Genomic DNA, 20,262 nt, shown 5'->3' on the forward strand with positions numbered 1-20,262 from the left:
GCAATTAGACAAGAAAAAGAAACAAAATTTTATTCAAATTGATAGGGAAAAGGTAAAGTTGTTATTATCTGCAGATGACATGATATTATATATAGAAAACTCTAAAGATTCCACAGAAAAACTACTAGAACTGATAAAAAATTTAGCATGGTAATAGGATACAAGATTAACATACAGAAATCTGCTGAATTTTTAACACTAATAATACATATCAGAAAGTGAATGTAAAACAATTATTAGATACATCAAAAAAACTTAAAATACCTAGGCATAAACTTCACCACAGAGGTGAAAGACTTAAATGCTAAGATCTATAAAACAATGATAAAGGAAACTGAAGATGATTCAAAGAAATAGAAAAATAACCCATGCCTTTAGATTGGAAGAGTTAATACTATTAAAATGGCCAACTACCTAAAGTAATATACAGATTTAATGAGATCCTTATCAAATAACTATGACATTTTTCACAGAACTAGAATGAATAATCCTAAAATTTATATGGAGCCATAAAAGACCCAGAATTAAAAAGCAATCTTGAAGAAAAAGAACAATGGTGGAGGCCTAACTGAATCATACTTCAGATAGTAATATAAAGCTACAGTAATCAAAACAGCATGATCTTGGCACAAAAACAGACATATGGGTTAATGGAACAGAATAGAGAACCCAGAAAAAATCCAACACAACCTACAGTCAGTTAATCTTCAATGAGGGAGGCAAGACTACATAATGGAGAAAAGGAAGTCAATCTCTTCAGCAAGTGGTTTGGGAAAGCTGGACAGCTGCATATAAATCAATGATATAAGAACATGTCCTCACACCATACATAAATATAAACTCAGAATGGCTTAAAGATTTAAATACAAGACCTGATGCCATATAACTCCCAGAAGAAAACATAGGCAAAACCATCTCTGACATAAATTGAGCACTATTCCCTTGGTCAGCTTCCCAAAGCCAAAAAAATAAAAGCAAAAATAAACAAATTGGAACTAATCAAATTTAAAAACTTTTGAGCAGCAAAGGAAATCATGAACAAAATAAAAAGGCAACCTACAGGGTGGAAGAAAATATTTGCAAATGATGTGACTGAGAAGGACTTAATACAAGTGCTCATACAGCTTAATATCATAAAGACAAACAACCCAATCAAAAAAAAAAAATGGGCAGAAGAATTATATTGACATTTTTCCAAAGAAGACATTCAGATGGTCAAAAAGCACATGAAAAATGCTCAACATTGCTTATCATTAGAGAAATGCAAATCAAAATCACAATGAGGGATCACCTCACACAAGTCAAAATAGACATCTTCAAAAACTCTACAAATAATAAATGCTGGTAAGGATGTGGAGGAAAGGGAGCCCTCTGACACTGTTTGATGGGAATGTAAATTGGTATAACCACTACCGAGAACAGTATGGCAGTTCCTTAAAAAACTAAAAATAGAGTTGCCATATGATTCAGCAGTTCTACTCTTGGGCATGTATCTGGAGAAAATTCTAATTTGAAAAGACATCTGCACACCAGTGTTCGTGGTAGCACTATTTACAATAGCCAAGACATGGAAACAACCTAAATGTTCATCAACAAATGAGTGAATAAAGAAGATATGGCATATACACATTATGAAATATTGCTCAACCCTAATATAATGAATGCATGCAGCAACATGGATGGGCCTAGAGATTATCATATTAAATGAATTGTCAGACAGAGAAGGACAAATATCATATGATATCACTTGTATGTGGAATTAGAATAAAATAATACAAATTAATTCATTTACAAAACAGACTTAACAGACACAGGAAGCAAATTTCTGTTTATTAAAGGGGGAGAGGTGGGAAGGATAAATTAAGAATTTGGGATTAACAAATATATACTACTACATACAAAATAGATAAACAATATGCAAAGGAATCCCAGGGCTGATCTTCTTCAGAATGGATTGGTTGGATCTTCTTGCAGTCCAACGGACTCTCAAGAGTCTTCTCCAACAACACAGTTCAAAAGCATCAATTCTTCAGCGCTCAGCCTTCTTCACAGTCCAACTCTCACATCCATACATAACCACTGGAGAAACCATAGCCTTGACTAGACGGACCTTTGTTGGCAAAGTAATGTCTCTGCTTTTCAATATGCTATCGAGGTTGGACATAACTTTCCTTCCAAGGAGTAAGCGTCTTTTAATTTCATGGCTGCAGTCACCATCTGCAGTGATTTTGGAGCCCCCCAAAATAAAGTCTGCCACTGTTTCCACTGTTTCCCCATCTATTTCCCATGAAGTGATGGGACTGGATGCCATGATCTTCATTTTCTGAATGTTGAGCTTTAAGCCAACTTTTTCACTCTCCACTTTCACTTTCATCAAGAGGCTTTTGAGTTCCTCTTCACTTTCTGCCATAAGGGTGGTGTCATCTGCATATCTGAGGTTATTGATATTTCTCCCGGCAGCGCCAAAGAATTGATGCTTTCGAACTGTGGTGTTGGAGAAGACTCTTGAGAGTCCCTTGGACTGCAAGGAGATACAACCAGCCCATTCTGAAGAAGATCAGCCCTGGGATTTCTTTGGAGGGAATGATGCTAAAGCTGAAACTCCAGTACTTTGGCCACCTCATGCGAAGAGTTGACTCATTGGAAAAGACTCTGATGCTGAGAAGGATTGGGGGCAGGAGGAGAAGGGGATGACAGAGGATGAGATGGCTGGATGGCATCATTGACTTGATGGAAGTGAGTCTGAGTGAACTCCGGGAGTTGGTGATGGACAGGGAGGCCTGGTGTGCTGAGATTCATGGAATTGCAAAGAGTGGGACACGACTGAGCAACTGAACTGAACTGAACATATATAATAGGGAACTACATTCAATATTTTTTAATAATCTATAATGGAAAATAATCTGAAAAAGAATATATATATAAATACATATATACACACACATGAGTATGTGTATAACTGAATAACTTTTCTCTACATCTGAAACTAACGCATTACAAATCAAGTATATTTCAATTAAAAAATATAACACATGAGAAAAAGATATAAATGTTTCTAGTTTAGTTCAACTGAATTTAACAAGTATCAGTATTTCTGAAATGCCTCTGAGTGCCTTTTATGAAGCATGGAGGAGGATTCAGGAGATGAAAGAAATGCATCAAATATAAGACACCTAAGCAGATACGTGTCTTATGTGAAAATGTGTCTTATATTAAGATTTTATGGTTCTCTGAGTCTGTGATGTGTAACACTTCACGGATGTTCAGCTTAGTTACAAAGTGGTTTAAAAGAAGATAGAGATAGTACTTTAAGACAAAGAGGGTGAAAGCTTTGATTATATCAGTCACTGCAGTCCTCATAGTTCTGGGAAATGGCAGTGGATAAGAGAGCAATAAGCCATTTATGTGTGGTAAGGAAAAATACAAGTCCCAGCAGGTGGAGCGAGGAAGGTGGACAGGAAGGTGTCACCTCATTTGGTTCAGAGGAAGTTAACTAAGTTAAACAAATTCTGGAAAAAATTATTTATTTTCTAGCTATATCTTTCTCTCATCTATCTGTTTATCACTCATTTCTCTCTCTCTCTATCTTTTATATATGTATTCCATACCTGGCTCTATTTTTCCATTAGAAATTTGAGGTAACTTATCACAACACACACCCAATTTTGTAAACAAACAATTATAGGAAAAATACAAAAAGTATACTACAAAAGTGAATTATTATAACCAAAGATATTAACTCAGGCAAAAGTAAACCACACACCCACAGAGTTTGAAGCATCTGCACTTGCTTTCCTGTTTGTCCCCTTTAGGTATTTAGGAAATCTTTTTTTAAATGTGAATTTGATTCAGTAGTCTTGAGAAAAAGTTTATCTTTTTCCTTTTTTTGGTCAACATAAATTATGCAGCAGTGACCCTACAGTTATAGTAGAAATCAAGGAGAAGAGGAAGACCTAGTGTTACTTATCCTGTTGCATGTGTCTCAGCCATGATTTTGGAAACTTCTCTGTTTTTTTATTTTAATAACAAAGAGGAATTTCTTACTAGCCAATATATACATGTTACTGTCTGGTTACTGGCAACTAAGGGACAATGAAAGACCCAGAGTGTGTATTCATAGTTAATATTAATGCTGGGCTGATTATGTATCAGGCATTGTGGTAAGCACATTCCACTGATTATCAATCTAATTCTCACAACAAACTTATGAGATATATCCTATCTTACAAATAAGGAAGCCACATGTCAGTGGGTTAAAGCAAAACTATTCAAGATCTCCCAGCAAATACATATTAGAACCAAAAGATTCTCAACTTTGCCTTTTAAAAATTATGCTGTTGTGTATTTTTTTTTATTTTTTTAAGTTCTTAAAAAATTTTTTTCCTTTATTTTATTTTTTTAACTTTACAATATTGTATTGGTTTTGCCATATATCAACATGAATCCGCCACAGGTATACACATATTTTTACACAAATATGTGTTTTCCCTTGAAGATATAGGGCTTCCCTTGTGGCTCAGCTGGTAAAGTATCCGCCTGCAATGTGGGAGACCTGGGTTCGATCCCTGGGTTGTGAAGATCCCCTGGAGAAGGGAATGGCTACCCACTCCAGTATTCTGGCCTGGAGAATTCCATGGACTGTAAAGAGTTGGGCACGACTGAGTAACTTTCACTTTCACTTTTCATGTGTTTTCAATTTTGATATTTATCATAATATTCCTAGGAGAGGCAGGGAGATACTGTAGAAAGCAATCCAGGCTCTGACTCCCATTTCTGTAACTTTCTAGCCTTAGGTTTCCCACATGCAAAATAAGAATGATAATGCTAATACAGCTAGCACATTTGGTTTGAGTTTAGTAAATAATGGCTATTGTTAATTAATTAAGTCAATAAATATTATTTCATGTCAATTATATGCTAGCTGATTTGACAGTTCATCAGTAATATTCTCATTTTACTGGGAAGAAAAATAGACACCAGAAATCAAATATATGATTTTGAAACTGGAAAAACACTATCAATCTCTAGCTAGTTAAATGTCAGTTGAACATTTGTTCATAAAGAAGAAGATAGGGCAGACCCAGAGATAGGCAAATAATTTCAATTTTCCAAAAGCTACAGTGATTCAACTATTGCATTAGTTGCTAACTGATAACATTATTATTTTATTTTAGGGGTTGGTGAAATAGAGTACCTGCCAAGTTTTTTTTTTTTTTTGATAGAGTTTTCCCACAGGTACAATACATACAGGCGAAGCTGCAGCCTTCAGAAAAATCATGTGATGTAAAGCTTGACTGATAAATAATAGTTTACATTTCTCTGATTCCATTCTGTTGTTATGCTGAAGGTAAAGGAAAAAAGATTACCACATCTGATTATAAGCTTCTTTTAGATATAATCTAAAGAATAGTAGGTGACTCAGTTAACTTTAGCTGTGTCTATTTGAGTATAGGCAATATTTTTTCTTTCATATTTTAAACTAATTTCATATAGAAGATCGATAGGCTATAGACTGGAAAGCAGTTTTCATGGAAGGTTACTTTGATGACTAAGTAAGTTTTATTTTTTAAGGACATAATATTGTGGAACTGTGGAACAAACAGTTTCCAGCACAAACTGTGGAAAATTCTTCAATAGATTGGAATACCAGACTACCTTACCTGCTTCTTGAGAAATCTGTATGCAGGTCTAGAAGCAACAGTTAGAACTGGACATGGAACAACAGGCGGGTTCAAAATTGGGAAAGGAGTACATCAAGGCTGTATATTGTCACCCTGCTTATTTAACTTATATACAGAGTACATAATGAGAAATGCTGGACTGGATGAAGGACAAGCTGGAATCAAGATTGCTGGGAGAAATATCTATAACCTCAGATATGCAAATGACACCACCCTTATGGCAGAAAGTGAAGAAGAACTAAAGAGCCTCTTGATGAATGTGAAAGAGGAGAGTGAAAATCTGGCTTTAAACTCAATATTCAAAAGACAAAGATCATGGTATCCGATCCATCACTTCATGGCAAATAGATGGGGAAACAATGGAAACTGAGAGAATTTATTTTGGGGGACTCCAAAATCACTGCAGATGGTGACTGCAGCCAGTGATGAAATGAAAAGATTCTCGCTCCTTGGAAGAAAAGCTATGACCAACCTAGACAGCATGTTAAAAAGTAGAGACATTACTTTGCCAACAGAGGTCCATGTAGTCAAAGCTACAGTTTTTCAGTAGTTGTGTATGGATGTGAGAGTTGGAGTATAAATAAAGCTGAACTCTGAAGAACTGATGCTTTTGAATTGTGGTGTTGAAGAAGACTCTTGAGAATTCCTTTGACTGCAAGGAAATCCAACCAGTCAATCCTAAAGGAAATCAATCCTGAATATTCTTTGGAAGGACTGATACTGAATCGCCAATACTTTGGCCACCTGATGTGAAAAACTGACTTATTTGAAAAGACCCTGATGCTGGGAAAGATTGAAGGCGGGAGGACAAGGAGACGACAGAGGATAAGATGGTTTGATGGCATAACCAACTCTATGGACATGAATTTGAGCAAGCTTCGGGTATTGGTGATGGACAGGGAAGCCTGGCGTGCTGCAGTCCATGGGTTCAGAAAGAGTAGGACATGACTGAGCTACTTAACCAAACTGAACTGACTGTGGAACTGAAAGTGTGGAAAACATTGTAATAAAAGCATCTCTACAGTCCTAGAGCAGTGAAGGGAGAGGTGGTCAGTGGTTAAATAACTAAGTAAATAATGCCCCAGAGGGCAAAGGGGAGACCAGTGAGAGAGTTTCTGCTTATTGAAATGGGCTACTCAACAACATCTGCATTTCACAATAGTTAATGGCATCCTAAGAAAATATTAATTTCCAACTTGGCTGTCCTTTTAATTTTCATTTAGAGTTGATACATACTCTGGGAAGAAGAGGGAAAGTGAAATTAATAAATTAGAGAACTTCAGATATCCTAATGATTACTGATGTAAATCTACAGGTTCATCATATCATATGTGTTTAATAAATACTTATTTTATATTTTTCTAATTAAGAAAGAATTTCTGCCATCTTGTATTTCAGGTTCACAGGTTGACTAAATCATACTGAGACAGCTCATGTACACTTAAAAGAAAGAGTGTCAAATAGAATGGGAGAAATTCCCTTTTAACACATTTTAAATGTTAGGTTAAAAATTGACTTGGAAGGGTGGTCCCAATATGGTGGAGGAATAGGACAGGGAGACCACTGTACCCCACAAATTCATCAAAAGGTTATTTGGATGCTGAGCAACTTCCACAAAACAACGTCTGCCCAGAAAGGCAGCCCATTCTCTTCAAAAGGAGGTAGGACCAAATAGAAAAGACAAAAAGAGTGACAAAAGAGTTAGGGATGGAGACCCATCCTGGGGAGGGAGTCATGAAGGAGCAGTTTCCAAACAGCAGGAAACCCTCGCACTGGCAGATCTTTGGGGAGTTTTGGAATCTCAAAGAGCAACATAACTGGGTGGAAAAAGAAAAAAAAAAAAAAAACCCACAAAATAGGTGCCTAACCACAACTCCCAGCAGAGAAGTAGCCCAGATGCTTGCATCAGCCACTGGAGGCTGGACAGGGAGCAAAGGCTGCATGCTTAGAGTAAGGACAAGGCCTGAATGCCCTGAGGAGAATCTGAGGGAGCTAACGTGAGACAGGAGCCTAAACCATGGGATAACCAGAGAGAGAGAGAGAGAGAGAGAGAGAGAGAGAGAGGGAGAACTTTCCTGTGAAATGCTCTAACTTAATGCGCAGCCTGGCCCACTCGCAGAGCAAAGGATTGAGTGATCACCAAAGGAGAGCTAGCCAGTTGCATACAATCCCCTCCCCGCCAGAGGCAGAGAGGCAGGCAGGCGACAGCCAGAGCCAGAAGGCAAGGAGCTACTCCAATCTCGGCCTCAGAGACCAGCATCCTCCACCAAACTTTGAGCAGGCCCCCAGCTGCTAACCACGTCTTCCCGGGATCCTGGATGGTTGACATCTGCCAGGAGTGTCATGGACTGAGATCAGCTTCCCAGAGGAGACACATGGCACACCCGAGACCAGAGAGGTGATTAAGATGCATGGCCCAACTGGGACAGTGTGCTCCTCAAGCACCTGATCGCCTGAGCTGCTCAGACCTGGGAAGGGCACAAAACGCATGCCCAACAGAGTTTGTGCCCTTGTGGAGTACCTGAGAACCTGAACCCAAGTGGCTTAGATCCGAGAAGTGCATGAAACCCCAGGGCCTGCTTTGGAGAGTGCCCTGCAGAGCACCCTGCAGCCTAAGCAGTGTAGAACCAGAAAACACATGCCGTGAGATTGGGCAAACCCAGTATGGTCCATACATTGTGAGCACTCCCAACACACGCCAGTGATATTTGTTTGCAGGGTTCCTCCAGCCTCAAAACACAACTGAACAAGTGAGCGTAAATAAATGACCACTTTTGCCCCCTTGTGTCAGGGCAGAAATTAGACATGGAAGAGACTTTCAAATAGAGGAAGCCAAAATAAACAAAGAAGGGCAAACCACTCTGGAAGTGACAGGTACAACAGATTAAAACCCTGCAGTTAGCATTGGAGGGGGACTATAGACCTTGAGAAGAAGTACAAGCTGGAACAAGGAACTATCTGAAACTGAAATGACCCTACACTGCCCTTGAAAGCTCCAGAGAAATTCCTAGATATATTTTACTATTATCACTTTTTAATTTTTAAAATTTTAAGTTCTTTATTATTCCTTTAATTTTGTTTTATAGCCTACTATTACCTTGCCAAAAAAGACCCTATTTTTAAATCAAACTTCATATGTATATTTTTAAATAATTTTTCTAATTGATTTTGCTTTGAATTTTTAATATTGTATGTTTGAGAGTCTAACTTCTACTCTAGATTTTTAATCTTTGTTTTTTTGGTATTTGTTATCAATTTTGTACCTTTAAGAATCTAATCTTCAGTATCCATGTTTACTTCAGTTCAGTTCAGTTCAGTTGCTCAGTCGTGTCTGACTCTTTGTGACCCCATGAACTGCAGCACTCCAGGCCTCCCTATCCATCACCAACTGCTGGAGTCTACCCAAACCCATGTCCATTGAATTGGTAATGCCATCCAACTATCTCATCCTGTCACCCCCTTCTCCTGCCCTCAATCTTCCCCAGCATCAGGGTCTTCTCAAATGAGTCAGCTCTTTGCATCAGGTGGCCAAAGTATTGGAGTTTCAGCTTCAACATCTGTCCTTCCAGTGAATACCCAGGACTGATCTTTAGGATTGACTGGTTGGATCTGCTTGAAGTCCAAGGGACTTCCAAGAGTCTTTTCCAACACCACAGTTCAAAAGCATCAATTCTTTGGTGCTCAGCTTTCTTTATAGTCCAACCTCACATCCATACAAGACTACTGGAAAAACCATAACCTTGACTAGACAGACTTTTGTTGACAAAGTAATGTCTCTGCTTTACAATATGCTGTCTAAGTTGGACATAACTTTCATTCCAAGGAGTAGTTCAGTTCAGTTCAGTACAGTTGCTTAGTCGTGTCCGACTCTTTGAGACCCCATGAACGACAGCACGCCAGGCCTCCCTGTCCATCAACAACTCCTGGAGTTTACCAAAACTCATGTCTATCAAATGGGTGATGCCATCCAGCCATCTCATCCTCTGTCATCCCCTTCTCCTCCTGCCCCCAATCCCTCCCAGCATCAGGGTCTTTTCCAATGAGTCAACTCTTCACATGAGGTGGCCAAAGTATTGGAGTTTCAGCCTCAGCATCAGTCCTTCCAAAGAACATCTAGGACTGACCTCCTTTAGGATGGACAGGTTGGAACTCCTTGCAGTCCAAGGGACTCGCAAGAGTCTTCTCCAGCACCACAGTTCAAAAGCATCAATTCTTCAGTGCTCAGCTTTCTTCACAGTCCAACTCTCACATTCATACATGACCACGGGAAAAACCATAGCCTTGACTAGAAGGAATAAGCATCTTTTAATTTCATGGCTGCAATCACCATCTACAGTGATTTTGGAGCCACCCAAAAATAAAGTCAGCCACTGTTTCCCCATCTATTTGCCATGAACTGATGGCACTGGATGCCATGATCTTAGTTTTCTGAATGCTGAACTTTAAGCCAACTTTTTCACTCTCCTCTTTCATGTTTACTTAGGGTTGTGATTACTGGCTTGATTGCTTTCTCCCCTTTCGACTCTCCCTTTTATCCCTCAGGTCACCTTTATCTCCTCCCTCCCACTTCTCGTCTCTACTTAACTCTTTGAAACTCTCTGGGTATTCCTGGCTGTGGAGAACACTTAAGGAACTGATTACCTAGATTGGTCTCTCCCATTTTGACTCCCCCTCTTCTCCTCCTGGTCATGTCTATCTCCCTCCTCCCTCTTCTCTTCTCCATGTAACTCTGTGAATTTCTCTGGGTGGGCCAGAGTCTGGAGAGTCTTTTCACCATTAACCTATATGTTTTATCATCTGTGCTGTATGGATGGAGAAGACTTGATGCTACTGTAAGAATAAGACTGAAAGCCAGAGCAGGAGGCTTAAATCCAAAACTTGAAAACACCAGAGAACTCCTGATTCCAGGGAACATTAATAGACAAAAGTTCATAAAAGCCTCTGTATCTACACTGAAATCAAGCACCACCCAAGAGCCAACAACTTCCAGAGCAAGATTTACCTGCTTATTCTTCAACAATGCAGGAAAACGGCCCTGAGCATTAAAATACAGGTTGCTCAAAGACATGCCAAAACGATAGACTCCCCAAAACTCACTACTGGACAGTTCATTGCACTCCAGAGAGAAGAGATCCAGCTTCACCCACCAGAACACAGACGCAAACTCCCCTAAGCAGGAAACAAGCCACTAGTCCAACCCCACTCCCAAGGAGCAGGCTCCACAATAAAGAGGAACCATAAACTTCCAGCACACAGAAAGGCCACCCCTAAAACAGCAATATAAACAAAAAGAAAAGGCAGGAAATATTCAGCAGGTAAAGGAACATGATAAATACCCACCAAACAAAACAAAAAAGGAGGAGATAGGGAGTCTGTCTGAAAAATAATTCAGAATAATGATAGTAAAGATGCTCCAAAATCTTGAAAACAAAATAAATAGACCAGAGACAAGGACTGAGAAGATGTAAGAAATGTTTAACAAGGACCTAGAAGAAATAAAAAAGAGTCAATCAATAATGAATAATGCAGTAACTGAGATCAAAAGCACTCTGGAGGGAACCAACAGTAGAATAACTGAGGCAGAAGATAGGATAAGTGAGGTGGAAGATAGAATGGTGGAAATAAATGAAGCAAGAGGAAAAAAGAAATAAAAGAAATGAGGACAACTTCAGAGATGTCTGGGACAATGTTAAATGCCCCAACATTCGAATCATAGGAGCCCCAGAAGAAGAAGAAAAAAAGAAAGGGCATGAGAAAATACTTGAGGAGATAATAGTTGAAAACTTTCCTAAAATGGGGAAGGAAATAGCCACCTAAGTCCAAGGAACCCAGAGAGTCCCAAATAGGATAAACCTAAGGCAAAACACCCCAAGACACATATTAATAAAATTAATGAAGATCAAAACACAAAGAACAAATATTAAAAGCAGCAAGGGAAAAGCAACAAATTAAACACATGGGATCCCCATAAGGATAACAGCTGTTCTTTCAATAGAAACTCTTCAGGCCAGAGGGGAACGGCAGGACATACTTAAAATGATGAAAGAGAAAAACCTACAACCCAGATTACTGTACCCAGCAAGGATCTCATTCAAGTATGAAGAGGAAAGCAAAAGATTTACAGACAAGCAAAAGCTGAGAGAATTCAGCACCACCAAACCAGCTCTTCAACAAATGCTAACGGATCTGCTCTAGACAGGAAACACAGAAAAAAATTTTAAACTCGAACCCAAAACAACAAAGTAAATGGCAATGGGATCATACTTATCAATAATTACCTTAAATGTAAATGGGTTGAATACCCCAACCAAAAAAACAAAGACTGGCTGAATGGATACAAAAACAAGACCTCTATATATGCTGTCTACAAGAGACCCACCTTAAATCAAGGGACACATACAGACTGAAAGTGAGGGGCTGGAAAAGTATTTCATGCAAATGGAGACCAAAAGAAAGCAGAAGTAACAATACTCATATCAGATAAAATACTCTTTGAAATAAAGATAGTGATAAGAGACAAAGAAGGACACTATATAACAATCAAAGGATCAATCCAAGAAGACATAGCAATTATAAACATATATGCACCCAACATAGGAGCATCTCATTGCATAAGGCAAATGCTAACAGGTATGAAAGGGGAAATTAATAGCAACACAATAATAGTGGGACACTTTAATACCTCACTCACAGCTATGGATAGATCAAACAAACAGAAAATTAGCAAGGAAACACAAACTTTAAATGATGCAATGGACCAGTTAGCCGTAATTGATATCTATAGACTATTTCAACCCAAAACAATGAATTTCACCTTTTTCTCAAGTGCACATGGAACATTCTTCAGGATAAATCACATCCTGTTCCATTAATCTAGTCTTGGTAAATTCAAAAAACTTGAAATCATTTCAAGCATCTCCTGCAATGCGGGAGACCCCAGCTCGATTTCTGGGTTGGGAAGACCCCCTGGAGAAAGGAAAGGCTACCTACCCCAGTACTCTGTCCTGGAGAATTCCATGGACTGTATAGTCCATGGGAACGCACAGAGTCGGACATGACTGAGAGACTTTAAATGTAAAATGTAATGCAAGCATTTTTTTCTGATCACAGTGTGGTAAGATTAGATGTCAATTACAGGAATAAAACTATTAAAATATAAACATATGAAAAAAAATAAAATATAAACATATGGAGGCTAAACAACCCACTTCTGAATAACCAACAAATCACAGAAAAAATTAAAAGAGAGATCAAAATATGCCACAAATGAAAATTAAAACATGACTACTCAAAATCTATGGGTTTCAGTAAAAGCAGTACTAAAGGGAAGGTTCATAGCAATACAAGCTTACCTCAAGAAACAAGAGCAAAATCAAATAAATAACCTAACTTTACACCTAAAGCAATTAGAAAAAGAAGAAATGAAGAACCTGAGGGTTAGTAGAAGGAAAGAAATCATAAAAGTTAGGGCAGAAATAAATGAAAAAGAAACAGAGGAGTCTATCCAAAATCAACAAACTAAAAGCTGGTTCTTACAGAAGATAAATAAAATAGACAAACCATTAGCCAGACTCATCAAGAAAAAGTAGGGAGAAGAATCAAATCAACAAATTTAGAAATGAAGAAATTAAGGAAACAATTGCATTCACCACTGTGATGAAAAGAATAAAATACTTAGGAATAAATCTACCTAAAGAAACAAAAGACCTATACATAGAAAACTGTAAAATACTGATGAGGACACAAACAGATGGATAAATATATCACATTCATGGATTGGAAGAATCAATATAGTGAAAATAAATATAATACCCAAAACAATCTACAGATTCAATACAATCCCTGTCAAGCTACCAACAGTCTCTTTCAGAGAACTAGAAGAAATACTTTCACAATTTATATGGAAATAGAAAAAATCTCAAATAACCAAAGCAAACTTGAGAAAGAAGAATGAAACTGGAGGAATCAACCTTCCTGACTTCAGACTATACTACAAAGTCATCAAGACACTATGGTACTGGCATAAAGACAGAAATATAGATCAATGCAACAAAATAGAAAGCCCAGAGATAAACCCACACACCTATGCACACCTTATCTTTGACAAAGGAGGCAAGAATATACAACGGAGAAAAGACAGTCTCTCTAACAAGTGGTGTTGGGGAAACTGATCAACCACCTATAAAAGAATGAAACTAGTTTGCATTCCCACCAACAGTGTAAGAGAGTTCCCTTTTCTCCACACCCTCTCCAGCATTTATTGCTTGTAGACTTTTGGATTGCAGCCATTCTGACTGGCGTGAAATGGTACCTCATAGTGGTTTTGATTTGCATTTCTCTGATAATGAGTGATGTTGAGCATCTTTTCATGTGTTTGTTAGCCATCTGTATGTCTTCTTTGGAGAAATGTCTATTTAGTTTTTTGGCCCATTTGAATCAGTTCTAATGAGATGGATGAAACTGGAACCTATTATACAGAGTGAAGTAAGCCAGAAAGAAAAACACCAATACAGTATACTAACACATATATATGGAATTTAGAAAGATGGTAACAATAACCCTGTGTACGAGACAGCAAAAGAGACAATGATGTATAGATCAGTCTTATGGACTCTGTGGGAGAGGGAGAGGGTGGGGAGATTTGGGAGAATGGCATTGAAACATGTATAATATCATGTATGAAACGAGTCGCCAGTCCAGGTTCGATGCACGATACTGGATGCTTGGGGCTGGTGCACTGGGACGACCCAGAGGGAGGGTATGGGGAGGGACGAGGGAAGAGGGTTCAGGATGGGGAACACAAGTATACCTGTGGTGGATTCATTTCGATATTTGGCAAAACTAATACAATATTGTAAAGTTAAAAAAAAAAAAGAATGAAACTAGAACACTTTCTAACACCATAGACAAAAATAAAATGGATTAAAGATCTAAACATAAGACCAGAAACTATAAAACTCCTAGAGGAAAACATAGGCAAAACACACTTTGACATAACTCAGGGTAATGGAAATAAAAGCAAAAATAAACAATTGGGACCTAAATAAACTTAAAAAACTTAAAAGCTTTTGCACAACGAAGGAAACTATAAACAAGGTGAAAAGACAGCCTTCAGAATTGGAGAAAATAATAGCAAGAGAAACAACTGATAAAGAATTAATCTCAAAAATATACAAGCAGCTCAATATCAGAAAACAAATCAAAAAATGTGCCAAATAACTAAACAGACATTTATCCAAAGAAGACATACTGATGATTAACAAACACATGAAAAGATGCTCAACATCACACATTATCAGTTCAGTTCAGTTGCTCAGTCATGTCCGACTCTTTGCTACCCCATGGACTGCAGCATGCCAGGCTTTCTGTTCATCACCAACTCCCGGAGTTTACTCAAACTCATGTCTGTTGAGTCAGTGATGCCATCCAACCATCTCATCCTCTGTCATCCCCTTCTCCTCCCACCTTCAATCTTTCCAAGCATCCGGGTCTTTTCAAATGAGTCAGCTCTTTGAATCAGGTGGCCAAATATGAAGTTTCAGCTTCAGCATCAGTCCTAACAATGAATATCCAGGACTGATTTCCTTTAGGATGGACTGGTTGGATCTCCTTGCAGTCCAAGGAACTCTCAAGAGTCTTCTCCAACATCAGAGTTCAAAAGCATCAATTTTTAAGTGCTCAACTTTCTTTATAGTCCAACTCTCTCATCCACAGATGACTACTGGAAAAACCATAACCTTGATTAGATGGACCTTTGTTGGCAAAGTAACATCTCTGTTTTATAATATGCTCTCTACTTTGGTCATAACTTTTCTCCCAAGGAGTAAGCGTCTTTTAATTTCATGGCTGCAGTCACCATCTGCAGTGATTTTGGAGCCCCCAAAATAAAGTCTGCCACTGTTTCCACTGTTTTTCCATTATTTTCCATGAAGTGATGGGACTGGATGCCATGATCTTTGTTTTCTGAGTTTTGAGCTTTAAGCCAACTTTTTCACTCTCCTCTTCCACTTTCATCAAGAGGTTCTTTAGTTCTTCTTCACTTTCTGCCATAAGAGTGGCCATAAAAACCACAATGAGGTACCATCTCACACTAGTCAGAATGGCTGCCACCAAACATCTACAAATAATAAATGCTGGAGAGGGTGAGGAGAAAAGGGAACCCTCTTACACTGTTGGTGGGAATGCAAACTAGTACAGCCACTATGGAGAACAGTGTGGAGATTCCTCAAAAAAACTGGAAATAGAGCTTCCATACTACTCAGAAATCCCACTGCTGGGCATACACACTGAAGAAACCAGAATTGAAAGAGACATGTGTACCCCAATGTTCATCACAGTACTGTTTACAATAGCTAGGACATGGAAGCAACCTAGATGTACATTGGCAGACGAATTGATAAGAAAATTGTGGTACATACACACAATGGAATATTACTAGCTATTTAAAAAAAATGCATTTAACCAGTTCTAATGAGGTGGATGAAACTGGAGCCTATCACACAGAGTGAAGTAAGTCAGAAAGAAAAACACCAATACAGTAAATTGATGCATATTTATGGAATTTAGAAAGATGGTAACGATGACCCTATATGCAAGACAGCAAAAGAGACACAGATACAAAGAGCCAACTTTTTGACTCTGTGGTCACCCACAGGTGAGGGTGGGATTATTTGAGAGAATGGCATTGAAACATGTGTATTACCATATGTGAAATAGATCACCAGTCCAAGCTTGATGCAGGAAACAGGGCTCTTAGGGATGGTGCACTGGGACAACCCTGAGGGATGGGATATGGAGGGAGGTTGGAGTGGGGTTCGAGATGGGGGACACATGTACACCCATGGCTGATTTATGTGAATGTATGGCAAAAACCACTACAATATTGTAAAGTAACTAACCTCCAGTTAAAATACATAAACTAAAAATTGGCTTAAAGTATGAAGTTTTGATGATCAAATAATAGACAGATGGTGGAGTCAGATGTACTTAATGTAAAGAAGTTGAAAAATATGGGAAGCACAAAGAAAAAAAAATAATGTCTTCAAATTCATGGACTCTAACTGGGGTCATTGCATTTGAGCATCAACAAGCTAGACTTAAAGTTTTGAAAATAGAATTTTAGTTTTTATTCTTGCTAACCAGATACCTAAATGTGTATAAGTCACTTTCCTCTCTGCGTATTAGTTTCCTTACATTTTTATTGGAATATAATTGCTTTACAATGTGTGTTAGTTTCTGCTGTACAATGAAGTGAATCAGCCATATCACCCATCTAAGTCTTTCACAGACACTGAGCTCAGCTTTCTGTGCCTTATAGCAGCTTCCCAGTCGCCATCTATCTTATAGAAGTTAGCATATATATATGGATTCTGCGGTGGCTCAGTTGTAAACAGTCCACCTACAATGCAGGAAATGTGGGTTTGATTCCTGGGTCAGAAAGATCTCCTTGAGAAAGAAATGACAGTCCACTCTAGTATTCTTCCTGGGAAATCCCATGGACAGGCGAACCTGGTGGGCTACAGTCCAGGGAGTTGCAGAGAGTTGGACATGACTTAGTGCCTAAACAGTAACAAGTGTATATATGTAAATCCCAATCTCCCAATTTGTCCCTCCAACCCTTTCCTCCCCTCCTGTGTCCATATGTCTGTTTTCTATATCTGTGTCTCTATTCCTACCCTGTACCATTTTTCTAGATTCCACATATATACCTTAATATACAATACTTGTTTTTCTCTTTTTGATACTTCACTCTGTATGACAGACTCTAGGTACATCTATGTCTCTACAAAAGGCCTATTTTTCCTTTTAGTGGCTGAGTAATATTCCATTGTGTATATGTACAACACCTTCTTTATCCATTCATTTGTCATTGGACATTTAGATTGTTTCCATATCTTGACTATTGTACATAGTGTTGCAATGAACACTTAGATACATGAGTCCTTTTGAATTATGGATTTCTCAGGATATATGCTGAACAGTATGATAGCTAGATCATGTGGTAGTTTTATGTTTAAATTTTAAGGAAACTTCATTCTGTTCTCCTCAGTGGTTGTATCAATTTAGATTCTCACCAACAATGCATGAGGTTCCCTTTTCTGCACACTTTTCCCAGTGTTTATTGTTTGTAGATTATTTGAGGGTTTCCTTGGTGGCTCAGATGGTAAAGAATCTGCCTGCAATGCAGGAGACCTGGGTTTGATCTCCGAGTCAAGGAGATACTCTGGAGAAGGGAATGGCAACCCACTCCAATGTTCTTGTCTGGAGAATCCCATGGACAGAGGAGCCTGGTGGAGATTTTTTGATCATGGCCATTCTGATTGATGTGAGGTGATACTTCATTGTAATTTTGACTTGCATTTCTCTAATACTTAAAGATGCTGAACATCTTTTTCAAATGTTTGTAGGCCGTCTGTATGCCTTCTATGGAGAGATGTACATTTATGTCTTCTGCCCATTTTTTGATTGGATTGCTTTTTTTGATATTGAGTTGTATATTGTTGCTCTTCAGTTGCTAAGTCATGTCTGACAATTTGCAACCTCATGGGAGGTAGCACACTAGGTTACTCTGACCTTCTCTATCGTCCAGAGTTTGCTAAATTCATATCCATTGAGTTGGTGATGTTAACTAACCATCTTATCCTCTGCTGCCCCCTTCTCTTACCATTAATCTTTCCCAGAATTATAGTCTTTTAGAGTGAGTTGGCTGGCCAAAATATTGGAGCTTCAGCTTCAGTATCACTCTTTCCAATGAATATTCAGGGTTGATTTTCTTTAAGATTGAATGATTTGATCTCCTTACTGTCTAAAGGACCCTCACGAGTCTTCTCAGTTCAGTTCAGTCTCTCAGTCATGAGCGACCCCATAAACTGCAGCATGACAGGCTTCCCTGTCCATCACCAACTTCTGGAGCTTGTTCAAACTCACGTCCATTGAGTCAGTGATGCCATGCAGCCATCTCATCCTCTGTCATCCCCTTCTCCTCCTGCCCCCAATCCCTCCCAGCATCAGAGTCTTTTCCAATGAATCAACTCTTCGCATGAGGTGGCCAAAGTACTGGAGTTTCAGCTTTACCATCATTCCCTCCAAAGAAATCTCAGGGCTGATCTCCTTCAGAATAGACTGGTTGGATCTCCTTGCAGTCCAAGGGACTCTCAAGAGTCTTCTCCAACACCACAGTTCAAAAGCATCAATTCTTTGGTGCTCAGCCTTCTTCACAGTCCAACTCTCACATCCATACATGACCACAGGAAAAACCATAGCCTTGACTAGACGGACCTTTGTTGGCAAAGTAATGTCTCTGCTTTTGAATATGCTATCCAGGTTGGTCATAAGTTTCCTTCCAATGAGTAAGCATCTTTTAATTTCATGGCTGAAGTCACCATCTGCAGTGATTGCCCCAAAATAAAGTCTGACACTGTTTCCACTGTTTCCCCATCTATTTCCCATGAAGTGATAGGACCGGATACCATGATCTTCGTTTTCTGAATGTTGAGTCTTATAGCAGGCTTTTTCACTCTCCACTTTCACCTTCATCAGTCCAGTGTTTCTCATGATGTACATCTACTCTGCATAGAAGTTAAATAAGCAGGGTGATAATATACACCCTTGACGTACTCCTTTTCCTATTTGGAACCAGTCTGTTGTTCCATGTCCAGTTCTAACTGTTGCTTCCTGACCTGCATACAAATTTCTCAAGAGGCAGATCAGGTGGTCTGGTATTCCCATCACTTTCAGAATTTTCCACAGTTTATTGTGATCCACACAGTCAAAGGCTTTGGCATAGTCAATAAAGCAGAAATAGATGTTTTTCTGGAACTCTCTTGCTTTTTCCATGATCCAGCTTATGTTGGCAATTTGATCTCTGGTTCCTCTGCCTTTTCTAAAACCAGCTTGAACATCAGGAAGTTCACAGTTCACGTATTGTTGAAGCTGGGCTTGGAGAGTTTTGAGCATTACTTTACTAGCATGTGAGATGAGTGTAATTGTGCAGTAGTTTGAGCATCCTTTGGCTTTGCCTTTCTTTGGGATTGGAATGAAAACTGACTTTTTCCAATCCTGTGGCCACTGCTGAGTTTTCCAAATTTGCTGGCATATTGAGGGCAGCACTTTCACAGCATCATCTTTCAGGATTTGAAATAGCTCAACTGGAATTCCATCACCTCCACTAGCTTTATTCATAGTGATGCTTTCTAAGGCCCACTTGACTTCACATTCCAGGATGTCTGGCTCTAGATGAGTGATCACACCATTGTGATTATCTGGGTCGTGAAGATCTTTTTTGTACAGTTCTTCTGTGTATTCTTGCCACCTCCACTTAATATCTTCTGCTTCTGTTAGGTCTATACCATTTTTGTCTTTTATCGAACCCATCTTTGCATGAAATGTTCCCTTGGTATCTTTAACTTTCTTGAAGAGATCTCTAGTCTTTCCCATTCTATTGTTTTCCTCTATTTCTTTGAATTGATCACTGAGGAAGGCTTTCTTATCTCTTCTTGCTATTCTTTGGAACTCTGCATTCATATGCTTATATCTTTCCTTTTCTCCTTTGCTTTTTGCTTCTCTTCTTTTCACAGCTATT

The 20,262-nt window shown here is 38.7% G+C and overlaps 1 protein-coding gene across 10 annotated transcripts in view; it reads right to left on the reverse strand.

Annotated features, from left to right (window-relative positions):
• Positions 1-20,262, reverse strand: part of GRIA4 (glutamate ionotropic receptor AMPA type subunit 4) — a 679,480-nt gene that overhangs the window by 96,486 nt on the left and 562,732 nt on the right. The window lies entirely within an intron of this gene.

Source organism: Bos indicus, chromosome 15 (assembly GCF_029378745.1).
Source record: "Bos indicus isolate NIAB-ARS_2022 breed Sahiwal x Tharparkar chromosome 15, NIAB-ARS_B.indTharparkar_mat_pri_1.0, whole genome shotgun sequence".
Lineage (NCBI taxonomy): Eukaryota > Metazoa > Chordata > Mammalia > Artiodactyla > Bovidae > Bos > Bos indicus.